Below are 21,341 nucleotides of genomic sequence, written 5' to 3'. Positions count from 1 at the left end.
ATAGATTTTGAATACAGGTTCATACAAACATGTGAAAATCAATGGTTTTCTCACTTCGGCTAAACTGCCCACATTTCTTTTCAGCTCTTTGCAGTTAGAGGACGGTGTATACAGAGTTAAATCTGTCTTTTCTTTGCTCTAACTCATTCTACATGAAAAACATGCACAATAAAGGGCTAATTTTAAGCATAGACATTCGGTTGTCCTACCCAGAAAACGTCTCAACCAACACCTGGTAACACTTGACAAAAATTGGGGAAACGAGCAGAGTTTATGCTTTCCTCTGAATCACACAGAATAACAGGGTGCAATGAAAAGAAAAAGCGGTAGTCGCTGGGACGTTTTTATCTGTTATTGCTTTACTCATTACCAAATTTACCTTGTAAATTATCCTTTTAAATGGAGTCCACATTTTACAGCAAAGCAACATCAAACTGGAATTCACTCAGCTAATATTACTAATATTACAGATTTGTAAACTACACCACGAGAAGGTCCGAGCTCTTTTGTATTTGTTCATCTTGTTTTCACAAAGGAGCGTTGTGCCACTGAGAAAATCAACCAGTCCAGCTCTGCAATGCAAAGACTTACCTTTAGTTATTTTCTTAACGTTGTCAGAGTCGCAACCTTCAGAAGCGTTTTGCATTTTGTTCTTTGCAGCACTGCAGAGAATTCAGTTTTGTAGACTTAAGAAATTGTAACTGATGAGCCAAGATGTTTGTAAAATGGCATCTTTATTTGCAATTGGTGTGAAATATTCCAAGCTTTTTATTTAATCTGCCCTCAAGAAGCAGAAAAAGTCCATGATACAAACAAAGTGTTCCAATTCCGTGTGATCTGGTGTGTGTAGTCCAAAGGTGCTATACTGCACAACGTTTGACCTCAACAAATAGGATTCATGGAGAGAACGCAAAGAAATGTTCATGTGTGATGAAGGGCACTAACAGAACATACAGGCACAGGTGTAATCTTCAAAAACAAAAAAGGGTTTTTTATACCCCAAAAAAGACAAAATTATTACAAAAATTCAAAAATGACAAAAACAAGCTGTTTTAAGAACCAGGTGAGCCCATAAAAGAGGTCAACTTAACAAAACACAACTCAGCGAACTGACCTGCCCAAATGAGAGACAGCTCCAGCTCCAGCAAGCAAATGAACCATGTGTACACCAAAGGTGAAAGCCACAGAGATGATAGCCAACCATAATTCGAGAAGAACCCCATTCCCCCCTGCGTGGTCACAACAGATGGTTCAGCCCATTTTATTGGCCTCTGCATTTAAACCACCCTCAGCCTCTGCTTTCACCCGAACCAGGAAGGACTGGAGCGGCAGCCAGCTAACTCAGAAAGAATAATTAATATATCATATCCCCATGTCACCATAGCACACAATACAAAACAGACTCTATGCCATCATTTGGGCTGTAGCTTACTGCTGTCATGCGTTACAAACCAACTCAAATGTTTGAATTGGTTAACTTATAATCACTGAAGCTTTACAGCACAAAGTAAATATGAGACAGAAAGGTAAACATGAGTATGACCCGAGTGTTTTAGTTGTGTGGTCGCATGCAGCCATCACAACAACATGAAAACATGGAGGGATACAACCTGAAAACCTCACATTAACGTCTCAAAGTTTGATTTGTAGATTTTAATATTATTGGTAATTAATAATATTATAAATCATTTTAAATAAAAATATTATTTTTCTTAAGAACTTTATTTTAAAGAAATCATAACTCACTGTTGTTTTGCTTCTGTAACCTAACTAGACCTGCTGTTGATTATTGCAGACTCATGTTTACATTTTTTTATCTTCAAAAACAGATGGTTGTTTGCTGTTTTAAACGTTGGCTGGTAGAAGTGAAACAGTGAATCTAAATTTCAGAAAAATATCTGATTTATTTTGAGCAGCTTAGAAAAACAACGACAAAAAGTAAAGTAAAAAGCCTGATGATTGGTCAAATGAACGCGGATGACAGACTCTTGTCCTTTGCTGATTCTGATTCTGATATCAGTTCATGCAGACTAGTTTAAATCTAAATAGGCGGGATATTCTTTTTATTACATAAATGTTACTATTTTTTGTGTAAAATATATGTTTTCCTTCATTTTTTGTCAGTACCTAATAGAATGCAGTACATTACTACTGCTGGAAGGTGGCAGTCATGCACCTGAAACCTGTTTGCTGACCACCTTTAACAAACAAAAATAGATGAGGGCACCACGAACTACCAGGTGTCAGACCGGGATTAGATGTTACCATATAAACAGCTAATAAAAGCTTTTGTATGGAAGTTCTTAACATAATTAACAAAAATGAATCTAATGTCTACTGTGCCGGTAAAGCTAGCATCTCAGAGGTCTATCACACCTGTGTGGACTCATAGTAGCAGTTAAATAATTAAATAATCTGATTTTTCATTTTTTTCTGTGCCTAAAAGTCTTGTAAACACATTGGTGGCAGAAAATACAGGAATAATTTGAAAAAGCCAAAAACTATTTTTATTTCCAGTTACATGCTGTCCAGCTGGTGACGTAAACCTGACATTGTGTCCCTTACATAGTGTTTCTTACATAGACCCTTTTCTATCAGAGATGTGTTCAGCAACGTTACTCCTTCATCCTGTCTGTTTAAATACCCTCCAAGTGATACAGCTTTTGCTGCAGCAGATTCACAGGAAGTAATCGCTGGTTCTTGTGGGCTTACAGTTAGACATCTTGAAGTTTGCCTGTCTTACTAATACATTTTGAAACCTTGTTGTGGACTTAGTCAGTCATTGCCCGTACCATCAGCATGATTCACTGCATCATTACAAGCAGATACAACCTCAGCATCAGTGCCAGTGGTGAGGCCTACAGATTCTGTAATATCAACATTTGGCTGTAAGTTTGGTTAAAGCTGTCCGAGGGAAGTTCAGCTTAATCTGGTTGTGCAGTAAGGTAAAGTCAGTACTTTCAGTCCCGCAGCACAAGTTCATTGTGACCTATGTACAAATGCTAATGGCCAGATATTAGGCTTCAAACTTCTGTTGGTCAGTATTATTGTAGAACACAACCAGCAATTAAAATCAGATTCATCAAGTGCATGATTGATGTGAGAGCTTAGAATAGAATAGAATAGAATAGAATAGAATAGCCCTTTATTGTCATTGTCCATGTACAATTGTCAGCGTTCCACACCAACTGTGTGAATAAAATATAAATAGTGGACAGCAGGAATGAAAAGTAAACAGGAGAAATATACAAAGAAGAGAACGGCACACATTCGAGAACAGGCTGCAAAGAAAAGACTTGGTCTGAGCAGAGTCCGTGTGTGAGTGGGCTGAGTGATGAGGGTTACTTAGACCGCAGCTCAGCTTGGTGGGGTGGGTGGGGTGTGGGGGGATAGTGTTTGTCCACAGTCCGAATAACCTGGGGAAGAGGCTGTTAGTGAGTCTGGAGGTGTGGGACCTGACTGAGGGCAGCGGGTCAAACAAGTGGTGGGTGGGGTGCGAGGGGTATCCTGTGATGGCCTTGGTTTTTCTGAGACAGGAGATGGCAGCCATTGTTTTTTGGGCGGTGTTAATTACCCTCTGCCCTGTTCTCAGTAGTGGCCACAGGCAGGAGGAGAGCACGCTCTCCCCTGAGGAGCAGTAGAAGGTCAGCAGGAGCTTCTGGTCCAAGTTATTCCTCCTCAGGACACGGAGGAGGTGCAGCCGCTCTTACCAGGCTGTTGGTGTTGTGGGTCCAGGTGAAATCGGCGAAGATGTGGGTGCCCAGAAACCTGAAGGTGGAGACAGATTCCACCAGATTGCACCCGAGACAAGTCCTCTAGCTCCACCCGATACGCAGAAGATGCAGTCACCATCCTAGGCCATACTGGGCCAGTATGGTTTGTGAGTGAAGATGGTGTTGGTATGGACTTTATGTGCTGTTGTTGTCAGCGCACAGTGGGATGTGCCACAATATATATTTTTGGAGAACCCTTACCCTTGTGAATTTGGAACACGGTCGCCCTCCGACCTGATGTACTGAAACCTCTTTTGCGCGTCTGGGTCGTAGCTGGAAATCCAGCTCTCGCCACAGGTGATTAACCCCAACATCAAAGTTGGTTCAGTTCTCAGAGAAGTTGATTATTGTTACCCTCAAATTTGGATCCTAACATCGCACAAGATGGGCAAGTGGTCAGAACAGCAGACTAATAGCAGCCACAGGAAATGGTCTAATGTGCACAAGATGATCACCTGAAGCTGGCATTTTTTTATTGTATTGGGGGAGTCACAGAACTATGTTATCATGCCTCACATGAGGTCAGAAAATTGCAGGTCAAGGTTTAGAGGGTTTTACTAGACAAATTAAAGCGTCATCAATAATTTCAGAATGGTCCTTATTAGCCATGAACCTTCAAAAAAAAAGGTTTAAAACACCACAAAATTCTTTACAAATTGATCGGATGTTTTGGGTCAGCATCAAATAAATGTCCGCCTGTGTTTTTTCCCCCTCGTTTCCTCTTCTTTTTAGACGCCACCTGTTTGGTGCAGTGACAGCCTCCCACCACATCCTGTGGCCCTCTGCACTGAGCTACTGGCAAGGCTTTAGTGAGAGCCTTCCACTAAGTCATTACTTTATCACAGTGTGATTAAAGCAGATCTGATTTGCATACACCGAAGGAGGCACTTCACAGACTTTGCCCATTATGAAGCTATTGATGAATAATGATCCATCATGAATGGTGAAACTGTCATTTAACAACTTTGAGGTGACGTCTTTACAAATGCCTACTTTCAGTGCCGAGTCAGGAAGTGCCACATCGTCAATATAAAATCTAAGGTTTAATTAGAGGGTGTATCTACTGTAGACCTGAAACATGAATGCAGGAGTATCATAATTCTCATGGCTAGCAGGGGTCAGCTACTCTGGTATTACTTGGAAAACTGAGTGCAGAAACGTTCCTTTCTCCCTTGCAGTATGACATCAATAAACACTGTCCTGATGAGTTTATGGTGTCATTTGTTAGGTTCAACTCTTATTGATTATAGCACCTGATGTAAGATATGCTCCTCACTGGCTAACTGAGGAAAACTGGACTTAAAACGATATTAATACAAAGTGTGTTTTAGTCTCTGAGATGTCATCCAATGAGAGAGCAGTATCCCCACAGTAAGATCCACACTTGACTCCTTCCATGCACGGGTGAAAATCCTTCTCTTTAGGCTTAATGAGACTTAACTAACTAACTAATGTCCAATGTTGATGTCATGCAGCTGCATTTACCTTTACATGGAATTCATGGGTATCATTCACTTTATCCTGATCTTTCCAAGACTTTGGCTGATGAGTTTCTATTCCTTTGCCCAAAGTTGACTTTTATTTTTAGAATCATCTATTTTTTAATGTATTTATTTACAAATGTACTAACAATAGCATCAGGATCATTCACACATGACTCAAATGTTGCTGAATTGTATTGTAACAGTAGTCCTGGCGAGGTCTGGGATCGATGATCCTTTGACAAGGACCAGCTTGTTTGGCTGTTTGATTGGGTTGGAAAAACTCAGTGATACTGTTTTGTTTCTATCAGTAGTGCTCTGAAGAGGGACAAATACAAACTAGCAATAAAGTGACAGTTTGGAAAAAAAGAATCTGCTTTTAACCCGAAAGGTTTTGTTAGATTGTTGTACGTTTCAGTTCAGAGGTATTTTGGTGGCATTCAAGTGAACGTGGTCAGTTTAAACAGAGATTAGGAAAATGAGGAAGTTACTAACATCATCAGAGGATGTGCAGATAGACAACCTCATCTTGGTTCTTCCAGCTTTTGCGTAGCCTTCAGTAGGAATACTCTGAGGCCGTGAAAACGACTAGAAGTCACCAGAACCATCTCAGAACACACCCAACAAAATCAGTTACACAAAAAGAGCTCCCAAAGCTTCACTTTGGTCACTTAGTTGGGTTATAGCATCAAAGGATTGCCTCCTTTTGTGAAACCCTTTTCTCTAGCTCACTACAGTGTACCGTGGCCTTGAAAGAATGCTGATCTCTCCTTGCTGATGATCAGACTTTTCTTTGTGCTTCTCTTTGGGTCAATGCCAGACTCCCTGGCTGTTGGCTCTCTGGAATTTTTGTCAGCATACTTGTAGGCCAAATGTCACATTGTATTTTCTGATGAATGCCAGTGCTGCTGCTGATTGTTGGTGGAATCTTTCTATTTTATCCTTTGAGATGGATTCAAGATGGTACAGATTTGCGATGTCGGTGCCAATCAGCAGTAACTTGCACTGTCTTTAGAATAGGGCCATAAAGCCACAGACAAATCTCATCTTCAAGCATAATGTTGCACAAAAGCAAAGATTTTCTCGTGCAATAATTTTTTTGCTGTGCAGCAAAGCAGACTGTGCTCACGACCGCCCTGCTAATACCCATCATGCATTTGTCAGAGCGTAGATACGAGAGGGAGGGGGACGGCTGGAAAATCGACTGACACAGTAACAAATGGCAGGCAGCCAGGCTGTCAGCTCACAGCGGCCGTCCTTCACAGGGGGGAACTGGTAAATGGACAAGACAGAGGAGAAGAGGAAGACACAGAGGAGGGCATGAGGAGGGCACGGTTACTTCGTGTTATCTTGAATCCTACAAAAAAGGAAGATTCACACAGCAACTGGGTCATGCTGAAAAAAACCTTGTTTTGTGTTGCCTCCAAGCACTGATCAGCTTTTCCTTCAAAGACTGGAGTCAAATATACAGCATCTGTAGTCTCAGAGCCTTCAAGGGCTTGAAATCAGGTTTGATTTCAGCATTTCTTGCTGAAAAGCTCTACTTCTAAATAATGCCTACATATTATTGTTTTTATATATTGTTAAAAGAAGATGTTGGTCAGACAAACTGTGATGGATGGTTTGAAGACTGTGACACTGACAAAAAGGCAGCAGGTCAGAGCTGAAGATCCTGAGGTTCTCGTTGGGTTGGGAGTAATAAGAATGGAGTACTCAGCTCAGATCACGTGGTTGGAAGACAAAGTTAGAGAGGCGAGGCTGGTTTGGATGTGTTCAGGGACAGTCGGTGTGTCGGACAAAAGATGTTGAGTGTTGAGCCAGGCAGGAGGAAAAGAGGACGACCACAGAGAAGATTCGTGGATGTACAGAAGGAGGAAATGCAGAGGGTTGGTGTGACAGAGGAGGACGTTAGCAGCCAGAATAAGGAGAAGGTGATTGGTCTGTGCAGCGCTGATGTTTTTAGTAAATCAGGGCTTTAAATTTTATAACCAATTAAAGATATTAGTGCAGGTTACATAGATCGTTTTTATATGCATAGTAGTTTTTTTTAATCCAAATTGTACCTTAATAAATTTATATTTTTAATGACTGATATTTGTGTTACATTTAAAGGCATTGCAAAATATTAATGCAGTAGTACCAGGATTCTCTTTCTCAGGGAGATGAACTGATTTAATCTCAAGTAGGTAAAAAAATCAATAAAACAAATGCATAATCTATATTTCTTTCAATGTAATGATGTACAAATGTTCTAGGACCATTCTCATTAACATGTGTTGTATTTCTGTGATGTACTAAACCACAAATGTTCAATCCAGGAAAAAATATGTAGATATAATAAACACCAGTACACAGGAATGTTTCACCTACTGTAGCACACACACACACACACACACACACACACACACACACACACACACACACACACACACACACACACACACACACAATAGCACACTGATTACCTTTGTCATCACTGACAGTTACTACCCCTGCATTGGGCTTTGGTAACGTTATTATACATGCAAGACCTGAAACAACTAGCATCAGTTTAACTAATCGCTGTGGAAGAGATGAGTGTTTCTTCTGTGGAGTGACTGCATTACATTGCATTTAATGCAACGTACTGCATGAAAAGCATTGCAGAGGGGACACATTCAACAATGTGTGATCAGTAAGAAGTTTTTAAAACAGTTGCTCAAATTCCACTTTAAGTGTAGCTGAGCTGAACCCTCTCAGACACCGTAGTATTTATACACGTGTGGCACAGCAGTGACTTTATATATAGATGTGGAAGTGCTGAGACTGGCATGGAGCTGGTACAGAATCTGATGTTCAGTTTGTTTCTGTGTGTGAAAAATTACAATAAGATATAAAATAGTTTTTTGTCTTTTGTTTTTTTGATTAGTTAAGCAGCTAGAAAACAATGTCTCTCTCCTGTGTGTGTGTGTGTGTGTGTGTGTGTGTGTGTGTGTGTGTGTGTGTGTGTGTGTGTGTGTGTGTGTGTGTGTGTGTGTGTGTGTGTTGTTTACTGCATTTTGATTGGTCTGTATGTAAAACATCCTCTTAGAAATAAACCTGAATACTGTATAGTTAAAATGAACCCTGAAGCAGACAGTACTACTGTTACAGTACAGCTTTGTAGTAATAATCCAAAAATGTGAGGTTTTTTTAAATGTGCACTTTTTAGATTACATTTTATAGCCAATTAGCCAGTAAAGCTAAATTAAAAGCAAAGTGTTGTTGTAGGAATTTGAAACAGAGTAAATTGTTCCAGCCGCTGCTTTGGTCCCACACGTTTGAAGCTGCCATCTTGTTGCAGTGATTCAGAGATATGACTGCTGAGTGTTGGTACAACAGTGATCTCTGCATCATTGTCTTTATATCACTAAGGACATTATTCATGTTTGCTTTATTTGATGATTCAAAAGTACTAGTAAGTCATAGTAATGGGAATTCACATATCAGGGTTTTTCAGGATCTGCAAAAAACCCCAGAAAACCCCCCAAATGCATTAAAGCTTTAAAAGCTGCTGTGATTGGGTGAAATTTGAGAGATTTCCCATTGTGTTAAAGAAAAAGCAATGCACCCGCTGGCTCCAGCTGAGGGGTGCAGAGGAGGCGCTCAACAGGAGAGGAGCTGGACGTGTTGTCACGCCAGACTGCGACCTTCAGGGATCTCGCTCTGCACACGATTACGCTTCTGATCAGAAACAGGCTCCACAGTAAACGTAAAGTCACTTTGACTCATTGGACAGTGGTGAAACCCACGACGGGATTTGATTGGTCATATGCAGCTGTGTCTGAGCGGCTCTGCTCTCAGGCAGATTTGTCCACATATGTGAACTTTGTTGGCCAATCATTAAAAACAAACCCACAGAGATTTAAGTCATTACGCTGTCATTTCTCTAAAATGTGTTTAACCTGCATGTTTTTCCCCTTTTTATTAAATATGAATCATTTACAACATTTCCGTCCTCTGTTAGGAAATACTAAACACCGACTCCTGAAACCTGTTGGGTTGGACTCATTTTCTGAATGAAATGGTTTTAATAACGTATAAAGGAGCTTTCTTAAACCTTTAACAAACGGTGTTTCACACCACCTGGATCTGCTGAAAACATTTAACCATCCTCGTGGATTTCATTGAACGGATCTCTCCAATCTGTTCAGACATGTTTGTGAGTTTGATCGTTCGGTGTGAAAGGACCACATTTAGCCCTGCAGTCTTCTTCTTACAAAATCAAGCCCAACGTTGCTCGGCTCTCTCAACATGAGGCAGAATTATCAATGTATGTTTCTCACCCATTATACTGCTAATTTATTTGGACGCCCAGATTTAAAACAGTTGTAACCGGAGCTTAAAGCTCTGGTTAGTAGGGCAGGGCAATATGGACAAAACTATTTATCCCAATAAATATTTGAAAATTTGCGCTAACGATATAACTGACACGAGACAAAAACAAAATACTTTATAACTCCACAACTTTATTAGTGCAAAAACCAGCAATTCTTTTTCACTTAAACAAGCAGCTGTTTTTATGTGCGTTAAAGTTATATAAAAATGTAACAGTGCAAATGTAAATTACTTGCTGACAGTTTAACCAAAAGGCATTTCCAGCGGAAATGGGCCGACATATCCTGAGCATAACCATGTGTAATATCCACTCAAGTTAAAAAGAGCTGCTTTGCAACATGAAACTGCAGTGTGCCAAATAAATAAGTCAAATACGTATTTTTCGGATTATAAGGCGCATTAAGCGAAACCAAACAGTCAGATAAGTCAAACTTTTCTCAACTCATCCTTCTTGCTTCCTACACTTCTGTACCGTTGATTCATTAATGCTGAATTCTCTCACAGCTGCTCTGTTCCCATGTTCTACTGCGTGACTGCGAGCATGTCTCTTAACAGGAGCCATTTTGAATTCAATTCAATTCAGTTTTATTTATACAGCACCAAATCACAACAGCAGTCGCCTCAAGGCGCTTTATATTGTACAATAGATAGCACAATATTAAATACAGAGAAAAACCCAACAATCATATGACCCCCTATGAGCAAGCACTTTGGCGACAGTGGGAAGGAAAAACTCCCTTTTAACAGGAAGAAACCTCCAGCAGAACCAGGCTCAGGGAGGGGCGGGGCCATCTGCTGTGATTGGTTGGGGAGAGAGAAGGAAGACAGGATAAAGACATGCTGTGGAAGAGAGACAGAGATTAATAACAAGTATGATGCAGTGCAGAGAGGTCTATTAACACATAGTGAGTGAAGAAGAAACACCCAGTGCATCATGGGAATCCCCGGCAGCCTACGTCTATTGCAGCATGACTAAGGGAGGATTCAGGGTCACCTGGTCCAGCCCTAACTATATGCTTTAGCAAAAAGGAAAGTTTGAAGTCTAATCTTGAAAGTAGAGATAGTGTCTGTCTCCTGAATCCAAACTGGAAGCTGGTTCCACAGAAGAGGGGCCTGAAAACTGAAGGCTCTGCCTCCCATTCTACTTTTAAATACTCTAGGAACAACAAGTAAGCCTGCAGTGTGAGAGCGAAGTGCTCTAATAGGGTGATATGGTACTACAAGGTCATTAAGATAAGATGGGGCCTGATTATTTAAGACCTTGTATGTGAGGAGCAGGATTTTGAATTCTGGATTTAACAGGAAGCCAATGAAGGGAAGCCAATACAGGAGAAATCTGCTCTCTCTTTCTAGTCCCTGTCAGTACTCTTGCTGCAGCATTTTGGATTAACTGAAGGCTTTTCAGTGAGTTTTTAGGACTTCCTGATAATAATGAATTACAGTAGTCCAGCCTGGAAGTAATAAATGCATGAACTAGTTTTTCAGCGTCACTCTGAGACAGGATATTTCTAACTTTAGAGATGTTGCACAAATGGAAGAAAGCAGTCTTACATATTTGTTTAATATGTGCATTGAAGGACATGTTGAAGGACATTTTGGGCTCCTTATACACACACAATACGGTAATATTACCTTGAAGCAGAGTACGTATCACTCCGGGAGGCTCCTGCCTACGATAGCCGTAATGCTCCAACAATCCATCAAGCGGTGCGGGTTCGTAGCTTAGCAAAGTCGTACTGAAACATCTTTGACAGATTTTTGAGCGCCGTGTACCACATAAAATCGGTTTGAGGTCAGTAAGCACAACCAGAATTCATACATAAGGCGCACCGGATTATAAGGGGCGCTGTCGATTTTTGAGAAAATTAAAGGATTTTAAGAGTGCCTTATAGTACGGAAAACACGGCAATAACGACGGCCCGCTTGCATGTTCTACCAAAAATAGTGCTTTGTTATGTATCTGACAGACGAAAGCCAAACTAGTTCCACACCACTGAAGTTGCACCATTTTTACAAACCAATTCTGGTTCATCCGTTTCACTCAACGATCCGCTTTCCCCCTTCTCATTCTCCTTCTCATTCTCCGTCGCCGCCAAGCTTTTTCGGCCATGTGCGTATGAAAACAAAGGCACTGGGCATGCGCGTTTTACCCATATTCTATCATCATATTTCATTTTCTTATCAGTGCCTAACATTGTACCGGTATTACCGTGAATGGTATGATATGGCCCAGCCCTACTGGTTAGTTTCTGCTTTTTGTCTAAACCACGATCTAATTTTCATCCATGAGCCAATCAGGATTGAGAATTCTCAGTGATTTGTGATGAAGTGTCATCAAGTCTTAGAACTGTTCCTGTTATCTGGTCTCAAGCGTCACCTTTTTCATTTTTTTGAAAATTTCAAATCGAAAAGCTTAATAGTGTTTTATTTTCTCTGTGGATGTGAGGAGGTCGGGTTCAGAATGGATCCAGTTTATGAAAGCCTTGATCTCAGTGAGCTCAGGGACTCGAGGACAACTCAAACCTGCTGAACCACACAGCTCCTTTGGTTGGCATCACAAACTAAATTGTCATTTCAAACATACGTCTAGTATGTTTCTCTGACAGGCTCGAGCTGCAGATGCTAGCTGATGGGCATGGATGGACCCCGGAGCATAATAAATAGCACTTCCTTTGAGAATCAGTACAGCCTAAACATTCTCATATTATCACCGTATCTTCATCACCTGTGCACGGGCACCATTCTGTTGCATTTGATCCTAACATGAGCATTTACTTGTTGTTACTGTGCTTCAGACGTGTGTTACCTGAGCTTGTTTGCGGTTTCGTCCGCACAGCACACATTGATTTTAGTCCTTTGCTTTCACTGAGCTTATCGGCACCAAGCGAGCCGTCCAATCAGCCGCAGGCGCACGCCCTCAACTTCCTGGTCTTTACCGACCCATGACAACTGATTGAAGCGAGAGGAGTCTGAATGCCCCTTCTCCTCTTCTTGTCTTTGTATTGTCCTTTTTTGCAATGTCAGACACATTTGTGTTTATTTCACTCTCACTGTGTTTTCTTTTTCTTTTTTAATTCGTCACATTTCCTCAGGAATAGCAGATCCAATTAGATAGCTCACCCTCGAAAGGATGGGATCATTATGTGGAATGTAACACAGAAATATGTACAACGAATGCACTGAGACCGTGAAAATGAGCGAAGCAGGGCTATAAGCATTATGAAGATGTCTGTCAGACAATACACAGTGGCGGTAACGGCGCTCAGCTTTCAGCGGCAGCACCAGCTGTGCCCGATCCGAATGGGCACTGGCAGGGATCCAGGCCAAGAAGGGTCAGATGAGGACACAAACAGAAGAGAGGGGGGTGGAGTATGTTTGCAGGGCAGGCAGAGCGATGGAGAGAGGGGAAAATGATTGTGAGGAAGGGGGCGGGTGGAGGAGGAGGAGGAGAGAACGAGGGAGCGTTTGGTACGATGAAGGAAACAAAAGGACGGCAAGAAAGGCAAACAAAGCCTGTGCGGGAGGGTTAGACCCATGAATTTGTTTGCTGATATACAAAGGCTGCATAGACACAGATGTCCTCAAGTCATCATCCACCCCGAACATGACACATATGATCCGGCTTGTTTGCATTACATTATATCTTAGTACAAAGTGCGGTACCGAATCGTGCTTTTGTGAATACCTTTCTGTGTGCAGGAGAGATTTTTTTTCCTCTTAAAAACTCATTTTTCCTCGTCACCCCAGAGCAGACGATATCATTTAACACTGACGCAGCTGTATTGTTGATAGGGATGCTCTGGTTGGCAATTTCTGGGCCAAAGACAGATTGGGCAGATAGCCAGTGCAAGCTTTTTTTGCTCATCTTCTTCCAGGAAAACAAAGAAGTCCTTTTTTATAAAAGATGACAGTCTTAATCTTTGAGTGCAAATTCAGTTATATGACTTTATGAAACCAGATGCCAGAAATGTAACATTTTGCATTATCCATCATTTGTTTTTTAAATATTTTATGGCCATGTTGGGTGAAGGTGAGGTCAGAATGCCCCGTCCTAATCTCATCACAATAAAATTCACTTCATTCATTATTAGTTGCGTCTTGGATGAATCTCTGTCTCTCAGGAGGACTGACTCATTCCAGTTTCTATCTACACTTCCCATCATGTCTGCCTGCAGCTTCAGTTTCAATCCTCTTAGCTTTGTCTTCCCAGTGCAAGAAACGAGATTCCCAAGACCGGAGCCAAACGAGATCACACAAACGTTAAAACTGTATGAAGTAAACACCATCAGAGGGGAGATCACCAGGCCAAGCCAACAGATGCTGAGTAATGCAGAGGGGTCTTTCTTTACTGAGTGCCAAAGAAAAAATGAGTAATTAGTAAATTAGTGACCGTGCAGTGCAAGAGCTTTAAGGAGCTTGGCATCCCACTAAGGATTTGGAAAACAGTTGATTAGTTCATTCCTGGTGGTCCTCAGGAGACACTTTGACTCACATCTCTTAAATAAATGTTTCTGTATCTTTATCATACAGCTGCATTTTTGCTATGTCTGATTTCTGGCTTTCCAATAAATCCCTGTACATTCGTCCTCTCTTCACCAACACAAGTCCGCCGCTAAACAAATGTAAAATGGGGCATTCAGCACATTGGTGAATAACATTGTAGTCTATTGTCAGTTTATAGGAATTCCATTCATCGGTCCCAAGAGAGCAACACAAAAGGCAGGCTGTAAAAAGCAACAGACGAGCTTAATTTATAAGACGCAAAAAGGACCGAATTCAAAGTACAAGCAAAGGTTTAATAAAAGGAGCAAAGGCATGAAGACATCCTGGTTTATACCACAGGGTTGAGTTGCAGAGTGGAAGCAGGTGAGCAGACGGGAAGACCAGGTGATCCGGCAGGTGGGATTGGTCGGTTTGAAGAGCAGAAAGAGGAAACTAACTGAAAAAATGACAGAAAATCAAAACTATGAAAAATGTTGTTCTGAGAGAGTCACATGACCTCCGCTTATTTCAGAAAGTGTTTAGTTTGGAGAGATGTTTTGGCTCCATCATGTTCTGGTTGTTGATGTGTCCTTTATGATGGATCTGTTTTTGGTAGAACTTGTGCCAAATTTTTTCTCTTTATGGGGAATCATAAAAGTGGTCATAACCGTAAACCTTTCATAGATTCTGATAAACTCATTGCTGTTGTCTAAACTTAGTCTCATAGAAATGTAAAAGCAATTTCTTAGTTATCATTTTGTCTTGGTCTAACTCATTGAAATGGGACCTGGCATTTTTCCGTCAGTCTGCTCGACGTCCGTCACATTAAAATGCTTTTCAAATGTGAAATCTAAAACTTGAAAAACCAAGCGAGGTGGACGGGTTCTACTCGAGTGTGAGGACGGCCAGTGTCGGACCGTTGTGGTGCCGCCATTTCATGTCAAACGGACTCTGGGGAAGATTAGGAGATACTTTTGTCAGACAGGCTGCGGCTGAATAGATGGAAAGAAAGGGGAAATTTAGAGAGTTTGAGAAAGAAAGAGGCAGAGCGAATGAAACTGGACGATGAAGAGCCACGGGGAGACCGAGTGAAAGAAAAGGGGTTGAAGAGGGAGGGAGAGGTAAGTGATAGAGAGAAGGCCAAATGTGTCTGGGAAAGTTTTGGAGCTGAGGTGCATTGTGGGAGAGCAGACAGTGTGTCTGGGGGGTCTGAGGTGTGGATTAATGCCAGCGATTGGAGGAGGGCTGCCGCAGTTGTGCGTGAGCAGAATATCAGACGGAGGGAGAAGAGAGGAGAGAAGATGGAAGGGGTACAGACGCAGAATTTTGGAAAAGGCGATATTCTCCGCTTGTGTTGCATGAAGGAAAGTGCCAGTAAAGTTGAACAAAGATGTAAAACGGCGTACTTACCGAATCCTAATTTGCATAAAATCGAAGTTATTAGCAGCTGTTTAAGTGAAAACGCTTCACCTTGAAGTGTGCGCAGAGCTGCTACAGTCAGCCGTGCTCAAAGTCCAGGGCACTGAGACTCGGGCCTGGGTTCATCAGGTGCGTTTCAGGCAGAACCCATAATCCACGATCTATGAAATGGCACCGTACAACTTTCATTTCTGCATGAAAAGCAATTTGAAAGGATTACCAGGACTGCAGCAAACACATCTTATGAACTCGACACAGTCAAATTTCATTATAGCAAGATTATTGCAGATCTACTTTGAGTTGAAAGGGTATATTTGTTTTTATTCCCTGAAGGAAACTTCATGCTAGTTATCTGTATGCTAGAGATTGGACTGAAGTTGGTAAGTCGAGGCCACTGAAGGACGGACGGCAGGTCATAAGAGCAGAAACTGACAAATCGGTCGAGGCTCACTCAGAGGGCAGAAGTGCACAACAAGCTGGTTCACTCCTTGTGTTCTTGGCTTGTTTGTTATCCTGTCTGGGTTGGGCTTTAACGCTGGTCCAAAATGGGTAAGTTGGGAAACTGTTTAGGAAATTTAGCAGCCCCGTATGAAGATTTAACTACATTTTAAAATGGAAAAAAGTAGCTGCTGGGTCACAGCTTACCCAAAGAAACGACTGCAGCTGACCATGGCCATGACCATATCCACAGTGTCAACTCTGCTTATTTTTCAGGCTTCACAGTGTTTCCTTCTGTGTAACTGAGGTATCAGGTAAAACATAAGCTAGGAACATTTTATCTTCCACCGTTCATTGTCTGGTCAGAACTGAAAGTTAAAATGATGTAAAGTTGTGCTTGCAAATTAGCCATGCTAATACAGGCACATTGTGTTCACTGAGGCAGTCTCTTTCTGTGGAAATTAGATTTTTTTTTTCTCCAGCATAACTTTAAATGGTATAATCAGTTGTGGACTGCCATCAAGTATTAATGTATATAATCTAGTGTAAATGTTCTTCTTTTTTAAAGTATCAATGGCTACAAGCTTCACCAGTTTAATGATTTCCCAAAAATTCAACTACAAATGTGAGTGTAGGTTTGACTACATGTATAAGCTCATGGAAGATTTTGTTGAAAATGCACAAGTCCATAAAGACAGAGCAGAATTATAGAGTACACACCTGTGACACACCACTCACATGTGAAGCAGACAACACTGAATAACCTGTAAAGAGTAACTGAACGGGCCGTGGGAGAATTTGTAAAGTCTTTAGGGACTTTGATTACAGCCGAGTGGTTGTAACCAGACTACCGGCGAGGCTTATGGGGTGCTCTTGGCACGTAACAGTGGTTTGACCGGGGATAAACTATGGAGACTTACTGGGCAATGTGCTGATTTGCAGTGGCTTCGACTTTAAACGTCCGTGACTTGCTGGATTTGCTGCTAACATCTGAGTGCCAGGTACCTTAACAGGAAGCTGGTTGGTACACAGAGTTGATAAAAAACAGCTACAATTTTACCTTCAGTCTTCGTGGTCCTCATGTGGACTTTATATGGTCACATTTTAAGCAGTAATCGGTTTGAAAAAGTGGGACAACACTTTGCTACAGTGTGGCCACCTTTTTTCAGTGTTTTTCAGTCCAGTCTAATGTTGGAAGCTTAGCCGTGTATGGCAGGTTAGTACGTGGATGGGAGACTTCCTGGGAGGCAATACCAGGTGACTTCTTCCCTTTAAAAGAGAGTTTTTCCTTCCCACTGTCACCAAGTGCTTGCTCAAAAGGGGTAGTTTGATTGTTGGGGTTTTCTCTCTATCACTTTAGGCTTTTACAATATAAACCTTGAAACGACTGACTCTTATAAATAAAATGTGTTTGTTTTTTCTAAAGACAGGAAGTAATTCCTAGTTTCAGAAAAACTAGTGCGAGATGACTAAATGTTGACCCCTTGTGGCACAAACTAGCGCTGTTTGCAGAATGACAAGTGAAAAAAACCCATCAATTGAAGGCACAACACAGAATAACGCTAAAATAGACCAAACTTATTTCAGGGTGAAATCTACGATAAAATCAAATATGGCTGCGGATTGGTAAAAGTTTGGCTTAGTCGAGTGCTTGAGCCTCTGCCCACAAACTGTGTAATCGGATCCACAGATGCGTTATTTTCGGACAATCTATTTCTTACACTTGAATACCCAGAATTCCTGTGATGTGATGTCAGCATGCAGCACACGGCTGTTTACCAAAACAGCCAGTCTGTAACACCAAAGAGTACCAGGGACAAAGTAAGCTTTCAGTGGGTCTCAAGGAGCTGATACTGTTACAGTTGAATTCTTGAAGATATCTGCATCTTCTACCTGAATTTAATTTGTGGGAAAAAGCCCAAACTTGCAGCCCTCTGTCAGTTGGGAGTGCGTATTTCAAAACTATCTGAGTGCCGTATCGATTCAACTGCTAACCACTCATGTCCTATAATGGACCAGAGTGTATGTGCTGTCACCAGCATTTAGAGAGCTGCACCTCTGCACCTGATCATTCTGAGACTAAAACCGTGCCAAACAAGCCCCTGTTCCCGGTGTTCGCCCAGTGTTCGCCCAGTGCCGGGCCACTCTCACGGTCTTAATACTGGAGCTGCATGTTATCAAAAGATATCAGTGACAGAGGACATTTTTTGCAGTATTATGATACAGTGAAATCTGGAGCTGCTCCCAAGCTGTGAAAGGCAGGCATATGGAGAAATGGTCTGTATCTGTGCCTCGGTAAACCAGAGCCAAGTCCCGAAATGACTCCTTCTTTTCTGTTCGCAGCTGAGGCTAACTAAAGATTGGTATTTGTTTTTGGTGCGGGGAAGCTTTCCAAGAAATGTGTGCGTGCATGTGTGTGTTTCTGTATATGCACTCGTTAGTGCATGCACGAGTGTGTACGTGCATGCAAGTTAGTCTGCTTCTGGCTGTGTGTGACGCTCTGGGAGACGAGGATACGTGTGTGTGTGTGTGTGTGTGTGTGTGTGTGTGTGTGTGTGTGTGTGTGTGTGCGCGCGCGCGTGCGTCTCCAAGTGTTTGTGTCGGAGTAGTAGGGCATTTTGGGAAGAGAAGGACTGAGTGAGTAGTAGCTGTACCTGGACTCTCCTGTCCTCCCTGCTTTTTAAATGCAGAGGAAGGAGAAGAGGAGGAAGGAGTGAGCAAGGAAGAGGAGGGGAAAAAAGGGAGAGGGGGAGAGGTTCAGGGGTGACAGGAGGACGGCTTCATGGCTGCATTTTCCTTTCGCTGCTTTTCCACACTCCCCTTTCTCTTTTCTGTTTTGCCTTATTCAGCTGAGCGAGGGAGGGAGTCAAAGAGAGGAGGAGAGTTTTGCAGATAAAGACTGAAAAAGAGGAAAATCAAACCTTTTTTTTTCACTTTAATTTCTTTTTCGTAGGGCTGGGATCTTGGCCGTGTTACAAACAGATGCTGCTTGTCATTTGCTCGTAGTGCAGGGAGGCAGTTTGTAGAATTAACAGGCTTCTCGCTTACGTATAGATTCTTATTGCTGCCGCGCGCTAAAGCAAAATTGTAAAAACACCAAAAAGAAAAACTGGGTTTTCTCTCTTATCGCTCACTTTTCTCCTTCTCCCTCCTTCTCTCCCCCTTCACTAGTTTCTCTTCCCTTTGCCTTTTTTCTTTTGTCTCACTCTTTCTTTACCCTCTTCTCGAGCTGCCTTTCAGGGTGCTCGTGCTACTGTAGTTGCATGTTTGAGCCTTTTTTTGTTCTTCTTTTCGATGGGCCACAGTGGAAATGATTGCCCGTACCTTCTGCCAAAGCACCGTAGGCCCTGCAGAGTAGAGAAAAGAAACATTTGGAAACTAAACGTAAAGGCAAATCGGTAAGTCATCGTGCTACCAGTGTCCTCGGACCTTTTTTTCCCTTTCTTTGCTTTCAGGCTGGTAATGTTGAGCAGTGTGGTTGCAGATTTTTCCAGTCGTGTTTACCGTTTGCTGTTTGCTGTGGTGAAACGGGCCTAATGCTACCTGTTGGCTCGCGAGGAATATCTGTTTACGCTGCATGATATTACAAAGTGCTAACGACATGCCACTTCCTCACCTCTCACTCCTTCACCTCTGTTGACCCCCCTGCCCCCTTTCCTTTCTTACACACACACACACACACACCACCTCTGTTGCTGGGTAGACTGGGCGTATAGCACCGCTGGGTTTGGCTGCCACTGCTGTTGTTCATTGCCGAACAATGCAGGTGGTGGCCTTTTGCTCGTTTTAGTTTTGTCTCTGTCACGCACGCACACGCACGCTGGTGCGGCAGCGTTGGCTGGCAGGGTGCTGCGGCCCCCGCCGACCTCTTTGTTCGGCCAATCTCAAGGTGTCTTTCAGCTCACTGGCAAAGACCCACTGACATACTTTAAGCAACTTGGCAACAGCTTCAAAGTCAGACATCACATTTAAATTCAGGCCGAGGGAAAAGAAGGAGAAAGAAGTTTAAATGTCTGAAAGTTAAAACTCATTCTGTTTTCTTCTAATCTGACGTTGGTGTTTGTGCTGCAGAACGACAACATTAGACAAGAATGTGTTCAAATGTGGGCTCCGTGTCATCTTTACCTGCAATCACATTTTTATACTGTGAATTTGCTGGAAAACATTTGCAAAATTAAAAGCTGTACTTTTTTTTTTCTTTCCCAGAAATCAAAATTGTAAATATTTTGTAATTATTGTTTTTGTAATTCCAGCAAATGTTAAATAATAAATATCTGTGCCGCAATTCTGTATTCAGTTATTAAAACCTCTTTAATAGCATTTCTTAAGAACTTTTGTCTTTAATTGTATTAGTTTGAACTCAGCATAATCCAGAAATTCAAGCTGGCATTGACTGATTTTTTGAAGAGAGCATTTTTCCTGCTGTTTAGAACATTTTCTGTTAGCAGCCACATGCTTGAATTTTTCCAGCCATCGCTCAGTGAAACGACTTTGTCAGAGTGGGACAGAGGAGCCGGCGTAACTACTGCAGGCGCATAATACAGGACAATATGAGGTTCAAGTATCTGGCTGTGATGCAGTGCATTGTGGGCCTAAAGTGAGTGACTGCAGTGTGTGCTGAGGCATAAATAAAAGTTTGATTGTTTTTGTGGGAAAATTATTTATAATTATTATTTCAGTTCTTTTTTTTTTCTATGTGGATTTTTTTGCATTAAACACAGCGATTAAATGTATTCGGTTAAACTTTTTAAATCATTTTTCCAGGCTGAAGCTGAATATTGGGCTCAAAGAGTATCACACTTGGAGCTATGAGTCGTGTTAATTGGTGGAATCGAGCTTTTCTCTTCTTTGCTGCCTTTCGAGCTGATTCCTGCTGCTCGGGGAAACAGTCGGACTTGTTGCACACACACAGACAAACACATTTGCCATAAGTCTAAAAGATTTCCATAATTAAAGCTGCTCATTTGTTCCGTGTCGCCACGCTGATGGATTCCTGAAGTCATCTGCTCGCAGCCCCAAACCCGTAGATCCGAACTTGTGTTAAGTGACACCACAAGCTTGTATCTACAGGTCTGCGTCTGTGCAGCTCCAACCACCCCAAGCAGGATCAGCGGAAAACGGCGGGGGCTGTGCACGGGCTCCCAAAAGCTTTAACTGTTTGTGTCACAAACACAGTCCCGGGGTTGAATTGTAGCTGAACTCTAACTTCTTACTCTAAATACATCGAATCACCGTTTAACTGTGCAACAAATCTCCTCACACGTCCTCCGAGCTGAGATGGTTTCTTTGTAGAAGAAGAAATGGGACTTTGAGAGGTTAACAGTAAGCCAACAAGGAGTCAATTAAAAGCAAAAATGTAATTACAGCTTGTGTGCATTTCAAATGTTAGCTT

At 41.9% G+C, this 21,341-nt stretch overlaps 1 long non-coding RNA gene across 1 annotated transcript in view; it reads left to right on the top strand.

Moving 5' to 3' along the window:
• LOC135933767 (uncharacterized) overlaps nt 1-21,341 on the top strand; it is a 98,110-nt gene that overhangs the window by 63,822 nt on the left and 12,947 nt on the right. The gene's annotated exons all lie outside the window — the stretch shown is intronic.

This window comes from Pelmatolapia mariae, linkage group LG14 (genome assembly GCF_036321145.2).
Source record: "Pelmatolapia mariae isolate MD_Pm_ZW linkage group LG14, Pm_UMD_F_2, whole genome shotgun sequence".
NCBI lineage: Eukaryota > Metazoa > Chordata > Actinopteri > Cichliformes > Cichlidae > Pelmatolapia > Pelmatolapia mariae.
Note: the sequence above shows the minus strand (reverse complement) of the source record. Positions and strands in the feature narration are given on the sequence as shown.